This window comes from Oryx dammah, unplaced genomic scaffold (assembly GCF_014754425.2).
Source record: "Oryx dammah isolate SB20612 unplaced genomic scaffold, SCBI_Odam_1.1 HiC_scaffold_27, whole genome shotgun sequence".
Taxonomy (NCBI): Eukaryota; Metazoa; Chordata; class Mammalia; order Artiodactyla; family Bovidae; genus Oryx; species Oryx dammah.
In genome coordinates, this window is record NW_024070211.1 from 46,817,513 (window position 1) to 46,832,583 (window position 15,071).

The following is a 15,071-nucleotide window of genomic DNA, read 5'->3' on the forward strand; positions in this document are numbered from 1 at the left end:
ACACTTGGAAGAAACACGGAAGTCTTTAATCAGCTTTCTGCTGACCACTGAAAGTTTTCTAAATGGCTGGATAAAATCCTCAGGAGGGCACCAGACTGAAGACAGACACTATCAAACATGTTCTACATAAACTGAGCTCACAAAAAACTCATGCTGATCTCACGTGTTTCAGACGTGCTCTTTATCCTTCCGAAAACACATCTTCTCGTTTTATCTAAACTGCCTAGATAGTAAAATTTTATCCTGTTGCCGTAAAAAAGCTTTTATTATTAAAGCAATAAGGTGTAAGGAGAGGAAGATTACCATGGCCGAGGCTTTAGGGTTTATTATATAGTTAATCACAGAGATAAAGTGTCATTTTATAAAAATGTTTCCACTGTCTTGATTCCTTTCTAATCATAACAATAATAAAAAGAATCAGAAAGGCACTTCCTCAGGAAGAGATTTATCATGTTCTTCTCTGTGAAAGACTTCTTTAAATGTGGAGGCGAAGACACAGAGAGACAAAATGGCTTCATTTGAGAGCGTGGAGGAGCCATGTAGAGTGGGGTGTGTTTCACGAATAAAGATGCCCTGATGGGGAGCAGCCAGTGGACTGTCACTGGGTGAGAAGCCGGAGAGCAGAAGCTACTGGCAGATACTGAGGAAGGGAAGGTAGGATTTCAATGGAAGCTGAACAAGATCAGTCTCCAACAGCAGCCGGAGTCAGATGTTAAAGAGTTAAAACTAGGCCACACTTCATCTTCCTGTACTGACTGGCCTCAGGGAGGCCGTAGTGAAAGAAACTGCTTGTGAGCATCTGATCCCAGACAATTCTGCTTCACGACCTTCTGGTGGATGAAGTGCTTCCATGTAGAGCTTTAACTCCTGGGCTGCCAAGCAGAACCAAATGGAAGAAAAAGAGCTTCAGGAAACAGACACAGCCCGTGCTCGCCAGGAGGATGAGCCTCCGGACCGCTGGTCCCTTAAGAGAGAAAAACATTGTATAGACTGGACTTCCTGATGATCCCGTGGTGAAGACTCCACCTGCCAAGGCAGGGTACACGCTTCGATCCCTGGTCTAGGAAAATGCCACATGCCGCGGGGCAATTGAGCCCTCACACCACAACTACTGAAGCCTGCGCTTGGAGAGCCTGAGCTCCACTGAAAGAGAAGCCACCACGAGAAGCCCATGCACCACAACTAGAGAGGAGCCCCCACTCACTGCAACTAGAGGAAAGCCCACGCAGCAACAAAGACCCAGTGCAGCCAAAAATAAAAAAATAATTTTTAAAAAGAAATGTGGAGATGGCTAGGGAGGTAGGATTCTACTGAATGCTAAGGGGGTAGCTATTGACAAACCTAGACAGCATATTAAAAAGCAGAGACATCACTTTGCCAACAAAACCTGGTATAGTCAACTTTTTCCAGTAGTTGGTTTTTCCAGTAGTCATGTATGGATGTGAGAGTTGGGCCATAAAGAAGGCTGTGCGCTGAAGAATTGATGCTTTCGAACTGTGGTGTTAGAGAAGACTCTTGAGAATCCCTTGGACTGCAAGGAGATCAAACCAGTCTATCCTAAAGGATATCAACCCTGAATATTCATTGGAAGGACTGATGCTGAAGCTCTAATACTTTGGCCACCTAATGTGAAGAGCCAACTCACTGGAAAAGATTTCAATGCTGTGAAAGATCAAAGGCAGGAGGAGAACACGGCAACAGAGGATGAGATGGTTGGATGGCATCACAGACTCAATGGGCATGAGTTTCAGTGAATTCTGGGAGATAGTGAAGGACAGGGAAGCCTGGTGTGCTGTAGTCCATGGGGTCGCAAAGAGACACAACTTAGCAACTAAACCTGTAACAACAACAAAAGGGGATGTTTCACTTCTTGTTGTTGCTCAGTCACTCAGTCATGTCTTTTCCTGGCCTGTATCAAATAGCTTAAAGCATGTCAATGAGAAGCCATAAAGCCAGAGCTCCTCTATAAACAATTTCCATTTCTTTCACTAAAGAGAAAGGGTAATGTACAAATATCTCCCCTCATCTTGGGCTCTGCTCCTTACTGCGGCATCAGGAGTAAGAACTGTGACCATGGGAAGAAGGCTAGCTGAGTGCCTGGCAGCCTCGTCGTGCCTAGTGGCTGCTATGTGGACCCTGAGCTGGGAGCAGGTGCTGATGGGAGAGACCACCTGTACTGCCCAGGAGTTTAGGCATCTACATCCCTTGCCCTGGAAGAAAGGATTGTGCCCACCAGGTAGAGGGCAGAAAACCTCCCTTTATCCACCTAGGGTGTACTATACTATTACCATGGGAACCATTTCTAGTCCACTCCCCACATATTGCCAAGAATTCTTGGGCCCAGGGCAAAACTAGACAGGGGTTTCAGTTCACCCATTTCTCAACGATTGCTGCTGTCAACAAAGGTGTTCCTGGCCCGACAGTCACACACACACAGCAAGACTACATGTGCTTCTCTATTCCCGGGGTCAGGAGAACAGGTTACCTACAAATGGTGCCCATGTGCTTGCATCGCTGCCAATTCCGTGTTTCTCCTTTCTTCCTTTTGCTCCCTGAAGACTAGCAGAATGTGCCACCCCAAAATACGGCACTTCGGTATACTGATTACTGCAAACACTATGGGCAGTGAAAAACAGCAAATGCAGGGACACACTTTCTCCAATCTGCTTCAAGACAGACTGTCCAAAAGGAGCTCAGTTGTCATACACCCACTTCCTTTCCCAGGAGTTTTCATCAAACAGGGCGGCTGCTGACTCTCATCACAGGAGAGACTAGAATTGACACCACAGTCAGACTTTGTCACAAGCTTCCCAGGTGGCGCTAGCTGAGCGTGCCACGGGGTCGCAAAGAGACACAACTTTGTCTCTTGGTAAAGAACCTGCCTGCCAATACTGGAGACATAAAGAGACATAGGTTCGATCTCTGGGTCGAGAAGATCCCCTGGAGGAGGGCATGACAACCCACTGCAGTATACTTGCGTGGAGAATTCCATGGACAGAGCAGCCTGGTGGGCTACAGTCCATAGGGTCACAAGGAGTCAGACGTGACTGAAGTGATTTAGCAGCAGCAGCAGCAGCATGCCTTCCATTTGCTCTTCTAAGGACCAGTTCATCTTTCCTAAAAATCATGTACTCTCCCCTCAGAGATCTACATGTCTCTCTTCTCTCCCTATTAAGATGGTATTTAATCCTGAATTCCAGGCCACTGTGGGGACTTCACTTTTCCCTAAGTGTCTCCCATGTGTACATGAGGTGCCCACGTTAATACACGTTTGTTTGTTCTTCTCTTGTTAATCTGTCTTTTATAACAGGATCCCAGTCAAGAACCCAGAAGGGTGGAGGGTAAATATTCTTCCTCCCCTGCATGTCCATCCTGGCCCCCTTCCTTGCCCTGACTGCTGGTCATTGTTCTCACCACTCACCAGTCTCCACGACACCTCTTCATTCACTTCGCATGTGATCAGGTCCTCCTGAGTTATCCCAGAAATGGCTCTCCTAACCAGCTCCACCTGCCCATGTGCCACTACAGCTCATTATCAAGGAGCTGGCTATGCTCATTTATTTAGCTTTCTGTTGGGATTCCTGAGTCTTTTACCTTCTACTCTGTCCACGATTGCATCTCAGTTTCACAACAACCCATGGTCTTCTTATAATTGGAATTTCTTTTTTCTGAATGCAGCAGTGATTTGACAATCGATCTAAAGATTTCTTGAATTCCAACGTGTTGTGCAATAAACATATGAAACCCAACATGCAAGTCTACAGCCTGTCAGCTGGGGTTGGGAGGCAACTCTTTGAACAGCTGCCTAGAAATCGTGACTCTCAGGGAAATAAAGTGGAATGTCTCTGAGCACGAATCGGAGTTAACACGTACGGCAGATCTACACCACTCTGGCAGCCAGTGAACACAGCAGCTGGGCTTCATTTGCCAATCAGGTTGAGGCCATTTTTTTTCCCTTTTTTTAAAATCAGAGGTAACATAACCCATTAATGTTAATACCTCTTAGTCTGCATATTTTATATTGGAATTAGATAATGATTTAAATTACAATTGATGAATATTTCACCACATCATCTGAGGCGCATAGACATGTGCAGATGAAGCATAATGACTAACTCTCAACACAAAATCCTGGAGTTCCTTACACACAATAGTTAATTGAAAAACAAACAAATATGGACAGGGATTCCTTTTTCTTCTTGGAATTTAAGAAATGACATCAGAGTTGCAAAATCCTGCAAATTCTACAAATCCCACATCATCACATGTTCAATTAGAAAGTATCTACATTCCTTATATACTTCTATTTAGAATTTTACATCTGATTTGATTTAATAATATAATGTCTTATCTTTGCTGACTACTTCTTAGTTTTGTTTCTTTCTATGGAGATCAGCATTCAGGGAAAGTAACTTATCTGTATTTCAGCTTGGCAACCCCACTCCAGGACTCTTGCCTGGAAAATCCCATGGACAGAGGAGCCTGGTAGGCTGCAGTCCATGGGGTCACAAAGAGTCGGACATGACTGAGCGACTTCACTTTCACTTTTCCCTTTCATGCATTTGAGAAGGAAAAGGCAACCCACTCCAGTGTTCTTGCCTGGAGAATCCCAGGGATGGCGCAGCCTGGTGGGCTGCCGTCTATGGGGTCGCACAGAGTCGGACACGACTGAAGCGACTTAGCAGCAGCATAGGTATAAAAAAGATATGACTTACTACCATCTCCTTTTTTAAAAAAATAAAAGAGCAACAAAACTACATCTATGAAAAAGAAAGCAAACTTCTATCTGTGGTGTTGATTGTCTCACAGCACAAGGGTACCACTTAAGGAAGTAACATTCTCCATTTACTTCATTTTGTGCTAAGTCACTTCAATCGTGTCTCACTCTTTGCGACCCCGTGGACTGTAGCCCACCAGGCTCCTGTGTCCATGGGATTCTCCAGGCAAGAATACTAGGGTGGGTTGCCATTTCCTCCCCCAGGGGATCTTCCCGACCCAGGGATCGAACCTGCGTCTCTTGTGTCTCCTGCACTGGCAGGCAGGTTCTTTACCACTAGTGCCACCTACAGCTCTACTTCATGTTACATGCTCATTAAAAACAAAAAACTGGGAAATGTAGAAAGGAAGATAAAACAAATTTCAACATAAAATCTCTGTCTCATACCCAAAATACAGCCAACCACTCTGAATACTGGTGCATTTCCCTCCAGCTTGTGGGGGAGAGGGCATCTAGGCAGAAGCCGTCATGGTGATGAATCACCGTTAACACAGACTCAGGAACAGAAACTAGAAGAGATTGGTAAGGCCAGGAAAAGTCACAGAAATGCTGGCCCACTTCCGACCCAAGGCGGTCAGGCCTAGCCTCCACTGCTCTGGCCTCCGGAGGACTCCTGCATCTTTTGACTCTTGTGTGAAGAGGAGAGAATGTGTACTTCTTGGTTTGGGCCAAAAGGCTCTCACCAGCCAGCATCTCCAGGCTCATCTGTTGCCCCTCATCTTCAGGACCTGCCCCAACCAATGGCTTCCCGAATAGGGGCATAAGGAAAATAGTAAAGAGCATGTACACACATTTTTTTTTTAAGTTGAGCTAGGTGGCATGCAGGATCTTCATTCCCCAACCAGGGACCAAACCTGTGCCCCCTGCATTGGAAGTGCAGAGTCGTAACCACTAGACCACCAGGAAAGTCCCAGTGTTTACTTTTCATTCCCCAAAGTCTACTTTCCCAATCTCCAGTATACAGATTAACCGTAGCACACACAAGTCATTTATAAATACTGTTTTTGGTTTGAGAGGGATGTGCTCAAAATTCACTGCGATGGAGTGAGACCCAGGGCACACACTCCTCTCAAATCATGTTGCGGTCTCTCTTATTTTCCGGTTCCTTGTGTTATTTCTTCTGCATGGAATCCTTTTGCCCTCTCAGGATGACAAATTCCTAGTCTTCCTTCAAAGACCAGCTCAAATGTCGCCTCTGTGGTCAACCCTTCCTTAACCAGGCGGTATTGATTTCTCCTCCCCCAGGCCCAGCTCCATTGCAGTATGCCTTTGTGCAGTTTCTGCATTCACCCACTAGCCCTGCGGTTCTACTGTATTGGGTGGATGAACGGAGAGAAGGGAAGGGAAGGCAGACAGAAGGGAAGGGATGGAAGAGAGAAGGCATGGCAAGGAGGCCTGATGTGGTGACAACTGTGGCCATTCGGAACCAGGGGTTCCTTTGCCTTACATCTCTCTTCACCAGGGAGTAGACAGTAAAAAGCTGTGATGAAATATCCATGTCTTATAGCCGCAATCCAGTGTAGGCTCAGTAAACGGAAAGGTGGAATGGATTCACTTCCTCCCAGTGTCTTGGTAGAGAGGAAAAGACGTTTATTAAATGCTTACCTGAAAGAGAAGAGAACCGGTCTAGACTGAACTTCTATCATGGACCAGGCAAGAAGTTTTCTAGAATAATCTGCAGAGTGCATACCTTGTACATGAATCTTCATAAAACTCCAGAAAGTGACAGTAGCCCTGTTTTGCATCTGAGTAGAAGTTAGGAAACTCCACCATATTCGGTACTAGAATATGTGGAGAGGAGATTTAAATCCTATCCTGTCTAAATCCACGCCTCATGCCTCCTAATTAAGTTGTTAATAAACCCAGGAAGATGTCACTTTTGTTCCAATATGGCCTATCAAGCACCAAAGGTAACAGTCACTGGAGCAATAATGTAACATGCATGTAAGAAAATCTACCGTATTAGCTTCAGGTACAGCTTTTATATGACTTGTTGCTGTGCTAGATGGTAAATTGTCCCAAATGGATTATATTTTAAATTTAAAAAACACACACATACAAAAGATACACACTCTCTTGGGATTGTATAGTTAGAACACTTTGCTTAATTCCTTTTTATATTTCTGTTCTATGATAAAAACTTGACGATTCCTATTCGGGAGCATGTTCTGAAGCTGATTTGACGGGTAGCCTTCATTTGCTGAAAAGATTCAGAAATCTTTTCAGATTTCAAGCTGAAATCAGAACCAACTTCTTATCCTCTAGCTCTTCTCCTGGGTTTACTATTCTGCAAGAAGGCTGCAGTGAAAGAAAGCTGACTTCCAACACTAAGTGTGCTGCTGACAAGACGTATGGAGGTAATCACACGTGGAGCTCACAAGCGCTATTAATACAGGGAGGTGCTATCTATGCTGGTTTCCCGGGGACCAGTTCTGTACTTTTTGTATTTATCAGCCTGCTCTTCCTTCATGTCGACTGATTCACTCTGTCCTTACAGTGGCCCTGGGGAAACATCTAACGTGGAGAAAAACCTTGGGGAGGAAAGAAAAGAGGCAAAGAGAAGCTTTCGCTTCCCAAGAGTGAGCTACCCCTATTTAGAATCACACATATTCATGAACAAGGCAAGATTTGAAATGCATTGTGCCACGGGGACTTGCCATAGACACAAAGTCACAGGAACCTTGAGCTCCCCCATGGTAGAAGGTATTTACCCTTTTCACAGTTTCAGAAATGGATCCTGGAACTGATTTCTGTTTATTAGACTGGTGCTGAGTAAGGACAAGGAGTCATTTTGGGCAGTTTGTCAGCTAGGCCAGTGACAGAAAAGCATACATACGGCTCTCTTGAGGCATAAATATATTTATGAGCTTCTTCTACTACTGTCTCGATATCTTTTGCAGGTGTATGCTCATCTCCATAATGTGCGTTCTTTTAAATATGCTGGCGTAATCTCCAATACTGAGTGTGGGGAGAAGGAATGGATTTGTCTAATTTCCACAGGATAACACAAATCACTAGCAGGTAGGCACTTGGAAAAAACATCTGATGAGAAGAAAAGAGATTAGCCAGAAAGTCTTGTTTGGATAGGCTTTGATCAATGAAAAGATTGTATTCCCTTGCAGGGCAGAAGGACGTAGAGACTCTGTATTAAACTTCTTGGAAGAAACATAAAATATGTAAACTCTTGGTTTTATCTGCATCATGTGTGTAGGCTAAGGAGTTGGCAAAATATAGCAATTATTTAACATGCTGTTGATATTTTAACAGGAAACCAAAGGCCTGTTAAAGTCCTCACGTGACAATACTAAGTGACTACAAAGGTTCCTAACGTCAGCTCTCTCTCCTATTGGTAATCCTGTGATAAACATCCTTTGTTGAAGGGCTCAGAGAAAAGCATCACTTTATTACTGACCAACACCCTGCCCCAGACACTCTCGATGCACTCAGAATGCTTCCTATTTCAGTCACACGGTTTTACAATGGAGTCTCAACTCATTACCCACACTGACATCCACATCCTCCATGTGACTGACCTCAAAAGCCAGATTTGCTTGTTGTCATAGCATCTGTTCTGAGGCGCAGATCTGATTCTAGGACCTGTTTCACCTAATATATATTTCTCCTGTACTTACCTATCAAAGTAGACAGAGTGCCTTAATTTCAATATTCTCCTAATTAAAAGAGGGTAATTCTCTAAGAGAGAGTCACAAATACTTGCCCAACCACTACAACATGGCAAGACTGCAAAGAGACCTTCTGTTGCCATTCAGTTTAAATAGCACAAGGGCAGGCCCACCTAAGGATGTCACTGGCACCAGAGTAGTTGGATATATACCATGTGTAGCCAGATACACCAAGCAATATTGCTGGCTGGCTAAAGCCAGAGGAAAATAATACTTCCCCAGACAGACACTTAATGGAACAATTCCCTACTGTATATATCTTTACATGCCTCAGATCTTCGTCTGAATCCGGGTCCCCACTGCGTTATTTGGTTTTATTACAAAATGAGAAAAAACAAAAAAAGACTCAGCAGAGACAGCATGGTGAATGAAAGTGATGGTCTATCACCAGCTACAACTTTCAGTTCTTAATTTTTCCATTTTCTCCTAAGGACTGACTTGAATTCTATAATGAAAAATAGGCAAAGAAGCAAAGTCCTCAATTTTCTACACTTCAGTGTAATTGTTTCTGCTGGTCTTAAGGAAACAAAAATGTAATCTGACCTTTAAAATATATAGCAAGAAGGTTTATGTTTCAGAAAGTATGGGAGAAATGCCTCCCTACTGTACTGCTGTGAAAAGAGAAAACACTATGGCTGCATTGGGGGGTATGTGAATGATCTGGGCATGGAAAGGAAATCTCCCTTCTCTTGTCTGCAGTGGTGGATTAGGAGAGCTGCTGGAGGAGGGGCAGAGAGCTACTGGGTAGTGGTGGGGGTGGGAGGGTGCAAAGGGAGGACTCTCCACCCTTCACCCAAGGAGCTGCAGCAGACCATGCAGAAGGACGGTGCAATCTTCGTCTCCCTTTCCTCTCACTCAGGCTTTCTCAGCCTTATTGATGTCTTGGACTAGATCGTTCTTTGGTGAGGGTGGGGGGTGGGGTGGAGGAGACTGTCCTGTGCTTACTAGGATAAGTATTAACAGTGGCATCCTGGTGTCTGCCTACTAGATGCCAGTAACACTACCTCTCTGCAGCTGTGACAACTTGAAATATTTCCAGACATGCCAACTGTCTCCCTGGGGGAAGACAAATTCATCTGGTTGGGAACACTGCTCTAGCCCCAGACACATCACCCTCCTTTGCGGGACTCTCAATCTGTGGTTTTCAACCACAGATGCACAAGAGAATCCCCAGGGGATCTTTAAAAGCAAAAACCCTATTTCTGGGTTCACTTATGCCCAGTGAAATCAGCATCTCTGGGCCTGGTACCAAAGCAGAGGATGACCACAGAGCTCTAGAGTTTGTAATTATAGTGCATACACACACATGTACTTTGGTACTGAGAGAAGTAAATATTAATTCTCAGGCATCATCTTTCAGTCAATGCTAAGTTATTCACAAAGAGGACAAATAAAAAACCTAAAGGGCACAGAAAAACTCGGCGTTTAGCACTGTATGGAGAGCCGGATATTAGAAAAGGCAGCTAAAAGCTTGGGGAGTTTGACCAGGGGGAGGGGAGGAAACAACCAAAGAAGAACAATCCTGTTATGGGATAAATCTGCAAAAGTGAAGACAAATGGTCTCATCTGGACTCAAGCTGAAGTAGTTCTAAGGCTGCCTGCTCCAAGAATTTGATGTTATTCGGGCACCCGAGAAGCAGCAAAGTGGGAATATGGGACAGACTGCTGCCTGGCTTGCTCTGAAATGCAACAGCCCCACTAACAATTTCTTCTTCAGGAGGCCTTCTCGAGTTCATATCCCAGAAAAAGACACAACATTTAAAATGTCACAGCAGTGATATCTGGTCTGTGCATGGGGCCACCCTGCTGACCACCCTGGTGGTCTGTGTGTGGTTCTGCTTGGCTACCCACAGGGCTTTAGCAGCAGATAAAGAGCCCTCCTTCAGAGGGGGATTTGAGAGATGCACAAGATATACTTATCTCGAAGTGGCTTTCTCTTTAGCCGGCAGTTCTCACATTTAGAGTCATTCTTTTGGCTGGAGGAGAGCTTTAACAGACTCTGTTAGCTGGTTAACATGCAAATCTGTCACTCGGGTGGGGGTGGTGGCGGGGAGGATCACATGGTCATCAAAACGATGAGATTACCAGTGACACAAAATGAGTTTCAGTCATTAAAAGGAACAAAAGAAAAAGGAGACAGAGAGCCCATTACAAGGTCCTGCGGTGTAGCAGGGGTTTTCTGGGTGGCTCAGCGATCAAGAATCCACCTGCCAGTGCAAGGGACCCAGGAGATAGAGGTTCAGTCCCTGGGTTGGGAAGATGATCTGGAGGGAGGACATGGCAACTTGCTTCAGCAAAATTCCATGGACAGAGGAGCCTGGTTGGCTACATTCCGGGGGGTGGGGTGTCTGTCACACAGTGGGGTCACAGAGTCGTTCACGACTGAGCAACTGAACACAGGCGTGATGTAGTGACTGGGGTCGCTGTGAGGAGCCCCTGGCCTGTAGGGGGCAGTAGGAAGCACACCTGCCCTTGCAGGGAGAGAGTGAACTCCAAGATTAAGGGAAAGCCGACGGAGAAAGGGAAGGTGGGCAAAGGCTTATGGTCGGGGGAGCTGGGAATCTTCTGACCTACTTCTAATTTCCTGGCACTGTTTCAGGAGAAAATAAACACAGGTCCAGGAACATGTATGGCCATTTTATACAGGAGGCATGCTTTGACTGATTTCCCTTTCCTTTTTGAAAGCAAAACGGCCTAAACATTATCCCCTCCAGCCCCCATTCTTTGCAACCTGGTTACCCAGCACATACCCTAACCCTTTGGCTCCTTACCATCTTCCGTTTTCTTTAGGAATGCTTTTAATTAGATGTTAAACTGACAATAGCACCTAACAATTTTTTTTACAGCTCTATTTTGGAATCCTTTCTCCCCCAGCATATGGCAAAACTATCAAGCATTACTCTCCTTCCTCAATGTTTTTTGAATTTAGTGTTTTATTGTTCATTTAAAACCGTCAACATCAGCTTGGTCACGCACACACAGATTTGTGAGAAGTTAGACTAGTCTGCACACAAAGCAATTAAACCTGGCAGCTATGATTCGAAAGGATGAATCTTTTCCAGTTGTGGTAGGGGGCCAATCATATAGGAAAGAAACCAGCTGCTTCATGTTAGTTCCTGATGTGACTTTTCACACAGACGCTCATGTTGCAAAATTTATTTTCTGTGAAGACATATTGAGAGGGTATTGTGTCATCTTTGTTCCCCCTCTTAAATCCCTAATTCTTTCTGGAAAAATGAGAAGGAGCCATGTAATGATCATTTAGCCCCATGCAACTGTGTCCTGGTTAAGTGCCAGCTCTGATATTATAAGTTAGCTACTTGATGGATTTCTTCAGTAACATATTGAGCAAAACATTCTTCACAGCCAGATTGGGAAGGACAAGGATTTCCTTCATTTCACTCAGACACCCGTGACTCAGTACTGAGCATGTGCAAACCACGGCTTTCTCCCAACCTCACACAATTCATTCCGGTGAATTTCAGCTTGGGGGGGGGGAATTTAGTTACTTGGGATTCACCTCCTGAAGCTGGTGCTTTGGTAGCAAAGTGAAAATGAAGGGTTTTTTTTTTTTTTTTTTTTTAACTGAGTGTCTATTTATTTCTAAACTACTCACAGCGCCTATTGAGTGCTTAGGTGAGAGAACAGGGTGGTTCCGAGGAAGTGTAGGAGAAGCTGCAGAGGGATGTACTCCACACCCCTGCTGCTTATGCCCCACATGAGTCAACATCTGCCTCAGAACCGGCACTCCTGGAAATCTCCAGAGGACACCACATCCTCCAAGTCTGGACACACTCTATGATACAACCCTGAGGTTTCCATCGTACTAAATGAATAGCGCTGCATTCAAAATTCTCTAGTGCCTAGAGTTCGTGATTTCAGCACCACTAGGGAAGTTTCATTTTTTAAGCTTTTAAGCTGCCTTCTTCTATTCCGTGACCTACTATTTTTTCAAGAGCACCACAACCCTTAAGATCCAGCCTTTGCTCCTCAGAAAATCAGAGGCTTAATTCAAGCACATCGCCCTGTTGCCTGGGCAGTATACTTATTTTGAATAGAGGCCAAGTTTTTCCCTTTGGCATAAATGCATGTTTGTGGTTGATAAAAAATACTTTAGTTTTATGTTCAAGTTAACATTTGTGTAATTATTTGGGGATTGTTTTGCTGAAGGGTTAGGTCAGAAAACAAGGAGTGGTGTTTTCCCCTTTCACAGAAATACCATACAGAAAGTAGTTGGTCTAAATGTTCTCTTGTTCATTTTGGAGGGAAAATGTCCTTTTGTCAAGGAGGTGACTTTTAAACAGCCGTATTGCTTTGGCAGAGCTCATTCAGAAGCCGTCCTTCCCATCAGTATAAAACACGATGTGAATTACAAGCAAAGATATGCATCTTCCCTGGATGCTGACTTTCCTGGCCCGACACTTCCCGTTCTTGAGGAGTAAAGCACTCAAAGAATCTGTTATAAATCTCAAGATGTCTCATGAGCCATGCGATGTTCATTTTACTAAGGAAATAAAAAATAAAAGGACTCAAAGCAGCTGGAGGAGAGAGGTAATTTGAGGTCATTGCTACACTCTGTCGATTAGTGTGTGAGTCACTCAGAGGGAAGGTGTCAAACGTGGGCCTCAGAGGAAGACTGTATCCTAAAATGCCACACCAAAGGAGAAGACAGAGCAGTCTTCTGTGAGCAGCCTCCAGACAGAGGCTCCAGACAGAGGCTGGTAAACCACGAGCCCCCTGAGCCAGATTTGGCCCCTGCCTCCGAAGGCTCTCCAGCTGCTTCCACACCCCAACAGCAGCCCTGAGTACGAGCACACAGACCTTACAGCCTATAAAGCTTAAGGTTTTTTAACCCGCCGGCACTTTACAGGTGATGTGTGCTGACTCTGGCTCCAGAGAGGAAGTCTGGATATTGCGTGTTCTTTTATTTATTTATTTTTGGCTGTGCTGGTCTTTGCTGCTGCAAGCAGGTTTTTTCTAGTTGCAGAGAGCCGGAGCTCCTCTCCAGTTGTGTGCAGGCTTCTCATTGTGGTGGCTTCTCCTGTTGTGGAACAAGGGCTCTAAGGTGCTTGGGCTCAGTAACCGTGGCACTCTGGCCTTGTTGCTCCCACTGCATGTGAGATCTTCCTGGACCAGGGATCGAATCCATGTCCCCTGCACTGGCAGGTGGACTCTTAACCGCTGGAACATCAAGGAAGCCCCTGAGCATGTGTTTACATATTAGGGTAACTTAAGGATCAATTAAGGAGGAGAAGGGAACGACAGAGGATAAGATGGCTGGATGGCATCATGGACTCGATGGACGTGAGTCTGCGTGAACTCCGGGAGTTGGTGATGGACAGGGAGGCCTGGCGTGCTGCAGTTCATGGGGTCGCAAAGAGTTGGACATGACTGAGTGACTGAACTGAACTGAAGGATAAATTGGAAAAGTTGTGTAACTGTAAAATTTAAAAATCAATGATATTAATAGTAATAATAACACTTTTTATTTGTGTAGCATCTTTACCTTCTCCGAGTACTTTCAAACATATTCTTAGAGTTTGCTTTGAACAATTAGTGAGGTTATAATCTGATCAAACAGAGAAGTGTTCCACTGGGTGGAGAGTAAATGATTCCTCACTGAATGATAACTGAAGGAGATGGTTTGTTTTCAAGTCCCTGGTGACTTATGCACCCCTGGAATCTCACATCCTAAGTAGAAGATGATTTAAAGTTTGAGACTTTTACATTAGGTTACTGTTTGACATAATCCTTAGTTTTACACTATGCTACAGTTAGCAAAAAAGCACATCAGTGTCAAAGAAAGGACTTAGAATGGGAAGAATATGCAGAAACTGTGATCAAACTCTGGAATCATGACAGGCCAATATAGCGAACATGCTATGTGAGCCTGGACATTGTGGACACGTGTTTTCTTTGTTCTAGTTTTCTCTTTAACACCACTATTTTTCTCCAGGGATCCAGGGTTCTTTACCTCTCAGTTCATGGAGTTCAGGTGGGGTTTCCCCTCCAACCTGCCAATGTCCCACCGCTAACTCTCTGGGCAGGCACGTGACTCTGGCCTGGCTAGTGGGAAGACTGTCCCTGCGGCCACAGGGACTGGTTTATGGACAGATATATGACTCAACCCAGCCAATGGGAATTAGCCCTTTTGGACTTTTTTGTCAGAACTACTGGAAACAAAGTCCTCTCTCAGATCACGGGGCTAAAGATTGTGTAAGCTTGGAGCTGCCAGCGTGTCATCTTTGCTGCTACATGGAGACACTGTACCTAAGAGTGAAATGAAGAATAGGCAGAACCAGGAGACTGTGGGGGACGCTGGGCAAGGAAAGGAGGCAGAGAGAGAGAGAGAGGAATCTGAATCCTGCTAACATACTGGGCTTAGAAACAAATTTGCCTAAAGGAATTTCCTGGGATTTTCATGTACATCAGTAATAAATCCTCTTTTCTCTTTAACTACTGTGATTTGAGGTTCTGCACTTGAAACTGAAAGTGTCCTGATGGATACACTGAGAACATTTTTCTACTGATATTAACTTAATCTTTTTACTAACAGATATTTCACTCTGACTGTGGACATAAGCAAAAGTATAAGGCTGAAAGAAATGTCT

General features: G+C 44.6%; 1 protein-coding gene across 8 annotated transcripts in view; it reads right to left on the reverse strand.

The window, feature by feature from the left end:
- The window catches only part of SPATS2L (spermatogenesis associated serine rich 2 like), a 182,114-nt gene that overhangs the window by 22,357 nt on the left and 144,686 nt on the right, over nucleotides 1-15,071 (reverse strand). The window lies entirely within an intron of this gene.